Raw genomic sequence first — 6,000 nt, forward strand, 5'->3', positions numbered from 1 at the left:
GACAGACACGCGGATGTCTGGGGCGCAGACACATGTGGCTGGGTGCACGTGCACGCAGGGACACCTCTTAGGGGTGTCAAGGCTCCCCGGAGACACCCATAGGTCATGTGGGGGAGAGGCCTACAGATGGAGGTGCCTGGTCCACTCTCCCTGCTCCCCAGTACCCCCAGTTTTCCTGAAGTCCTCCAGGGGACTGAGCTCTAGGGGTGCTCCCCACAGAGACGCCACCCTGGCCCTTGCGGTGCCCCATGGGGGGGCAGCTGTGGCAGGAGCCCGAGCGCAACTGGACTGCACCCCCTGTGCCCCACAGGACCTCAGAGCAGGAAACGGGGCGTGATGGGGAGGCAGCGCCTGGAAAGGTGACCTCAGCTGGACCCCTCATGCCTTCCTCTCCCTGCTCCCCACTCCCCTCTCCTCCCTGTCTTTGTTCCGGGAGCAGCCCCCCGCGGGACGCGCTGAGGGAGATGGGAAAACCCAGGTGGTGGGCCAGGCCCGGCAGGGTGGGGAGGAGGGCGCTGGAGAGACAGATGGGGTTCGGGCCCCGTGCGGCTGCCGCTGGCGGACGTCCAGCACCCCTCCACCCCCTCAGCTCCCGCCACCCCCGAGGCCCCGGAGGGATGCGGGAGGGCGGGGAGCTGGCCTGGAGGACAGGACATCCTCTTGGCAGGACACAGGACGCCAGGCCGGAGGTTCCCAGCCCCAGTCAAGGCCACGGGGGAGAGGTCACCGGGGCTGGGCTCACCCGCCCGAGTTGAGCCAGAACCCACAGGCGACCCTGTTCCTCCAGACCCCGTTCCTTCAGGACCCAGCGCAGCACCGTGGAAACCCCATCCCCGAGCCCCGGGCCACTCGCAGCGCCGGCCAGGCTGGGCCCGGCTGCCCCAGGCTCAGGACGGGGAGGCCATCAGGCCACCTGCAGCGGGGCCCCCACCCGCGGCCGGGTCCTCCCCCCAGGGCCCCACACGGGAGGGGCCGCGCCTGGCCCCAGCCCTCTCTCCCAGCAGAGCCAGGCCTGCCCTGAGCTGGCCGCGGCTGTGGGGCCCTCGGGAGGGAGGTGCGGGCCCCGGGGGCGTGGACGGCAGCGCAGCCAGAGCAGCTCCCGTCCTGGGCGCCGGCCACAGGCTCAGGCCCAGGCAGGGCCCACGGCACCCACGGGCGTCGCGCCACCTGCTGCCTTACCCGAGCAGGAGCCCACCTGTGTCTGGAGACCTCAGCCTCGCTGCCCGCGGCCGAGCCGGGGTCCTGGAGGCAGGCGGCCTCCCCCGTGCTCCTCCCGCGTGGGGACCCTGGCGACTGTGCCCCCTCGTGCCCCCGCAGCCTCCCACAGCAGGGAGCGCCCAGCGGGGGACTGGCCACGCGGAGGGGACACAGCAGGATGCGCCACAGCCCTGAACCTGAGGCCAGCCTTGCTTGTCGGCGCCCCCAGGAGGCCCCCCAGTCCCCCGTGTGCACGGCAGCCATGGGCACCGGGAGCTCCGTGGCCCTCCAGGCCGGCCAAGAGTGGGCGCAGCCTCCTTTGCGTGGACACCCAGCGGTGGGCTTGCTGGACACCCCTCCTCTCACCACCCTGTTGCGTGTTCACATCAGTCCCCCCCAGACGTGCACCCCCCGGGCAGGGCCCCCCTTGTGGCCAGAGGACTCTGGTACGGGCCAGCTGTGTGCGGACGGGGCGGTGGGGGTGCTGCCCACGGCGAGGCCCCGACGCCACGGCCCTCGCTCCAGCTTCCTTCCCACCCAGTTTTCTCGAGGACAACGGACGCGCCCCGTCCCCGTCCTTTGGGGGCATGGCCGACCCCGCTCTCCTTGCCGACGCCTGGGCCATGGGGGCTGCCGCGCCGCCTTCCCTGGCCCTCGGCTGGGTGGCTCTCCGTCCGTCCTCCAGAGAGTGGCGGCCCCTGGACTTCCTCAGACGCGCCCGGGGGCTTCTGAGAGGTGCCCTGGCAGGCCCCTCGCCCTGCCCTCGGCGCCCCCCATGTGGCCGAAGCCGGCCTCTGTGCTCTCCCTTTGGGAGGGGTGGGGGGGAACGCAGGGGAGCAGAGGTGGGGCGGCCCGGGCCTCGGACAGAGGCGGGACCCCCGTGGGGCACAGCCCAGGCCAGGAGCTGAGGGGGGCCGGCCCCCCTGGGCTGAGACCTGGGGCCGGGACGCCCGTGCCCTCACAGGGCCCCGGTTCTGGCCAGGACTCCAGGGGCTGCATCCTGCAGCAGGGGCGGCCGAGGGGCCGGGCACCGGGCATTTCCTGCAGGCCCCTCTCCTGGCCCAGCCCCGTGGCCGGCCCCTTCCTCCCCCGCCCCAGGGGCTTTCCAGCGGAGAGGCCGCTATTTTTAGCTGAGGGAGCAGGACGATTCCTGGCCCCGGTGCCTCCCCGGGGGGAAAGCCTGGGTGAAACTGGGGCTGGGGGTGGGGAGGCAGGCGGGCGGCCCTCCTGGTCCCCGGCCTGGCCGCGTAGGACCTGGGCGCGGCTCAGCGGGCGGGCCCGGGTGGGCTGCGCCCACTTCCTGCCGCTGCGCCCCCAGGCTTCAAAGGCGGCTTGTGGTCACTCCCTCTCCCACGCAGCCAGCGGGCGGGCGGCAGTGCACGAAGCCCTCAGCCGGGCCCGTTCTGGGCAGCTTCAAAGCAGCTGGTGGACCGCGGTGGGCCCGCGGTCATGGCCCTCCCGGGTGGACGGGGACAGTGTTCCCGCCGCATCTGCACCCCGCCCTGCTGCCCTCCCGGGTGGGCTCAGGGCAAAGGCCCAGACGCGTGCCTGGCTTCCCTACCGCGAGCTGGAGGGGGCCACCGAGGGGTGCTGATGCCCTTTTGCCTGTCCACATGGGGGCCTGGGGGGGAAAGATGGATGACAAGTTGGGGGCACCCTGACTGGGCCCCTCAGGGCCCCCTTCTTTCTCCCTCCTCTCCCCACCTTTTTGCCAAGGGAGCCTGGGGCAGCTGGGCAGGCGACGTCCAGTCAGGGCGGCCCAGGCGTGGCCCCCACCCACCGCAGAGGCGGGCCGGGCTCCCCGCAGCGCAGAGGGCGGGAGGGGAGCACAGGCTCCAGGAACAGAGTGTGCCTGTGCGCAGGGGAGGGTCCCCTGGGGTCAGTTCCGGGACAGTCGCCTCGTTTAATCTGCGCAGAGACGCGCAGGGCCTCGGCGGCGGCCCTAACCTAGATCTGCTCCGGGCCTGGGGTCAGGGCCATCTGCCTCGCAGGGCGGAGGGGACTTCGGTCCCCCTCCTGCCTCAGGGGTCCAGAGAAGCCTGAGAGCTGAGGGCCCACAGCCCAGGGCCCCTTGGGGCCGGCTCCCCGCCCCCTCGTCCTTGGTGAGGCCGTCTTTGGGCACGGCCAGGCAGCTGGGCAGCGCCGCCCCTGTGGATCTAGGGTCATGAGGACCAGGCTTGGGGAAGGCAGGCCTGGGGTCCTGGCCACGCCTCCTGGACCAAGACCTGCCACCCGGTGGCAGGAGGGTGTGTGTGTGGGTGGTGGTAGGAGTGGGGTGGGGGGTATCCCCATTCCGAGAGGCACCATCTGGCCCCCCAGCCTGTGTGGAGTCGAGCCACTGGGGTCTGTCTGCCCTCCCAAGCCGAGTCCCTAGCGGTCTCACCACCGGGCAGAGCCAGGACAGCCTCGGGGGCTCAGGACACGCCCAGGTACAGGGGCCTCAGCTCTGGCCTCCGCAGCCAGCTGGGCTCCGCTGGACTCTGGGTCGTGCCTTTTCCCACCCCCACCTCTGCTTTCCAAGGTCCAAGGCTGGCGAGGCAGATGCTGCGTACCCCAAAATTCTGGGACCCCTGCTCAAGTCCTGTCCGTGGCCCCCATCAGCGGCTGTCCCTCTCCTCGGGCCCACAGTGGCGGTGGGTGAGGTCCAGGCCGGTCAGCTGGGTGCAGGTGAAGGTCTCTGGGCCACAGGTGGGCCGTGGGCCAGATTGGGGAGCGCCGAACGGCTTCCGGTGCTACCCGACGAGTGGCCTGGGCGGGTGGACACCCGGTCCATGTGTGCACGTGGGCCAAGGGCTCCCTGACAGCGCAGGGTCCTGTGGACCCGGGCCTCCCGGCACTGGGGCCGCCGTCTGGCCCTTGGAGCACACGCGCCTCGCCCAGCAGCCCCCTCAGGCGCGGGAAGAGGCCACAGCAGGCGAGGAGGCCCGCGGGGTGCGCCCGTGTGGGCCCTGCGGGGAGGGTGGGGCAAGCGGGGGCCGCAGCCTTCTCCCCGGAAAGCCGCCCCACGTGGTGCCCTGGGCACGCGGCGGCAGACTCCGGAGCGGCGAAGCGCTGCTGGCTCTTCCGGCACAGAGGGCCAGGGAGGGGGCTTTACACACCCTGTCTGCGGCTGCAGCGAGGAGGGCGCCCCGGGGGGGCGCAGGACCCTGCCAAGTTGGTGGGTGAGGCCCCAGGTGGGCCGCACCGGCAGTGGGTGCGGGCTGCTCGCCCCTGAGTTGTGCCCAGCTAAGAGCCATCAGATCGGCCTGCGGGGCTGGGACCCCAACCCAGGCCTCCCTGGTGGGGTGGGCAAGGGCCAGCGCAGGCCGCTGCTGGGGTCAGCAGAGGCGGTGAGGCTCCGCGTGGGCGGGCGCCACGTCCCCCAAACGCACCACCCAGAGGGCGCTGGGTAAGTCTCCATGATTCCAGATGCTCAGCAGCTGTCCTGGCCATTTCCGCCCTCCCTCTGACCCCGCATCCGCCAGGAAGTGTCCCCTCCTGTCCCCAGGCTCTGAGCCACCCCCCACCTCCCTGTACCCCACTTCCTGAGCAGAGGTGTTTGTTCAGACACAGCCCCACCCCCACAGGGCGCTGCTCCCAGGGCAAGGGCTGCCCTGCACCCTCCCGGGCCCCTCAAGCTCTCCAGCTCGGGGCTGCCTTCCCCTCCCTCCTCCTGCCAGGCCTGAGGCCCGAGCATAAATCAAGGCTGGGAGGGGCCAGCAGGACGGTGGGGGGTACCGGTGGGGGAGGTGGGAGCCTCCAGGTCCAGGCGGTAGAGGCTGGATTTGCAGCCGCAGGGCAGAGGGGCAAGCTCAGAAGCTTGCCTGGCAGACACGGGGGAGGGGCTGCTCCTCAAACCCATAATGGGGAGACAGCCCCACCTTCCCCAAGGGGGGCTGGGGAGCACAAGAGGTCAGTGCTGCTGCAGCTGGTCCAATCTGGGGGTCTCTGGAGAGGGGACGGGGGGGGGGGGGCGCCTTTCCTGTCACATGTTTTCCAGGCCATCCTGGGCATCGGGCTCCCATGGGCTGGGGGGTCAGGGGCCAGGCCAGACCCAGGATAAGGCCCCAGGGGCCCAGCAGCTCCAGCCCACTGACCTCTGTTCCTCAGCATCCGGTCCCCGGTGCCCACCCCCGCTTCCTGCTCTTCCCCGGCGAGAAGGGGCAGGTGGGCCTGGCCGAGGGAGCCCTGCGTCTCCCACCCGTCTCCGAGTGGCCCCTGGCAGAGTGCCCTTCCCCTTTTCTGGGGAACCCAGACAAAATGTGGGGTGCCAGCACAGTTCAGGGCAATTTTCTAAGACACCCCACTGAGTCTGTATGTCTGCAGGGCCTGAATGGGTGGGGGCCTTGGCCTCGCCAGCCCTGCTGGCTGCATTTGGGTCGGTGAAGCAGGGGGGCCAAGCCCCACTCCCCAGAACAGACTGCATCTGAGTTCGTCAGAGGACCTGGCGGGCCCCAGTTCCCATCCCCACCCTCACTACAGCCCCGGTGGACGTTCAGGAGGACCTGCATCCCCCAGGGCAGGGCTCCCCGTCTAGTGACCTCAAGTGGGGTTCGTGGAGCTCCCTCATCGCCCTGCTGGCACCCGGGGCCCAGTGAGGAGGTGGCTGCAGACTGGGGGCTGCAGACTGCTGGCACCCTGCCCAGCTAGGGTGCGCGCTGGGTCTCGCCGGACGGCGGCCGTGGCAATGGCCAGACTCAGCAAAAACGACAACCCTAGCAGCAGGCCGGCCAGGTGGAGGCGGATTTCAGAGAAACCTTTAATGTTGCCTTTGCCACATCCGAGCTGGCAAACCTGCACCCCAAAGTGCCTGCTGCTCACCTG

Source organism: Talpa occidentalis, unplaced genomic scaffold, assembly GCF_014898055.3.
Source record: "Talpa occidentalis isolate TD23 unplaced genomic scaffold, MPIMG_talOcc4v2.1 talOcc4.10, whole genome shotgun sequence".
In the NCBI taxonomy this organism is placed as follows: domain Eukaryota; kingdom Metazoa; phylum Chordata; class Mammalia; order Eulipotyphla; family Talpidae; genus Talpa; species Talpa occidentalis.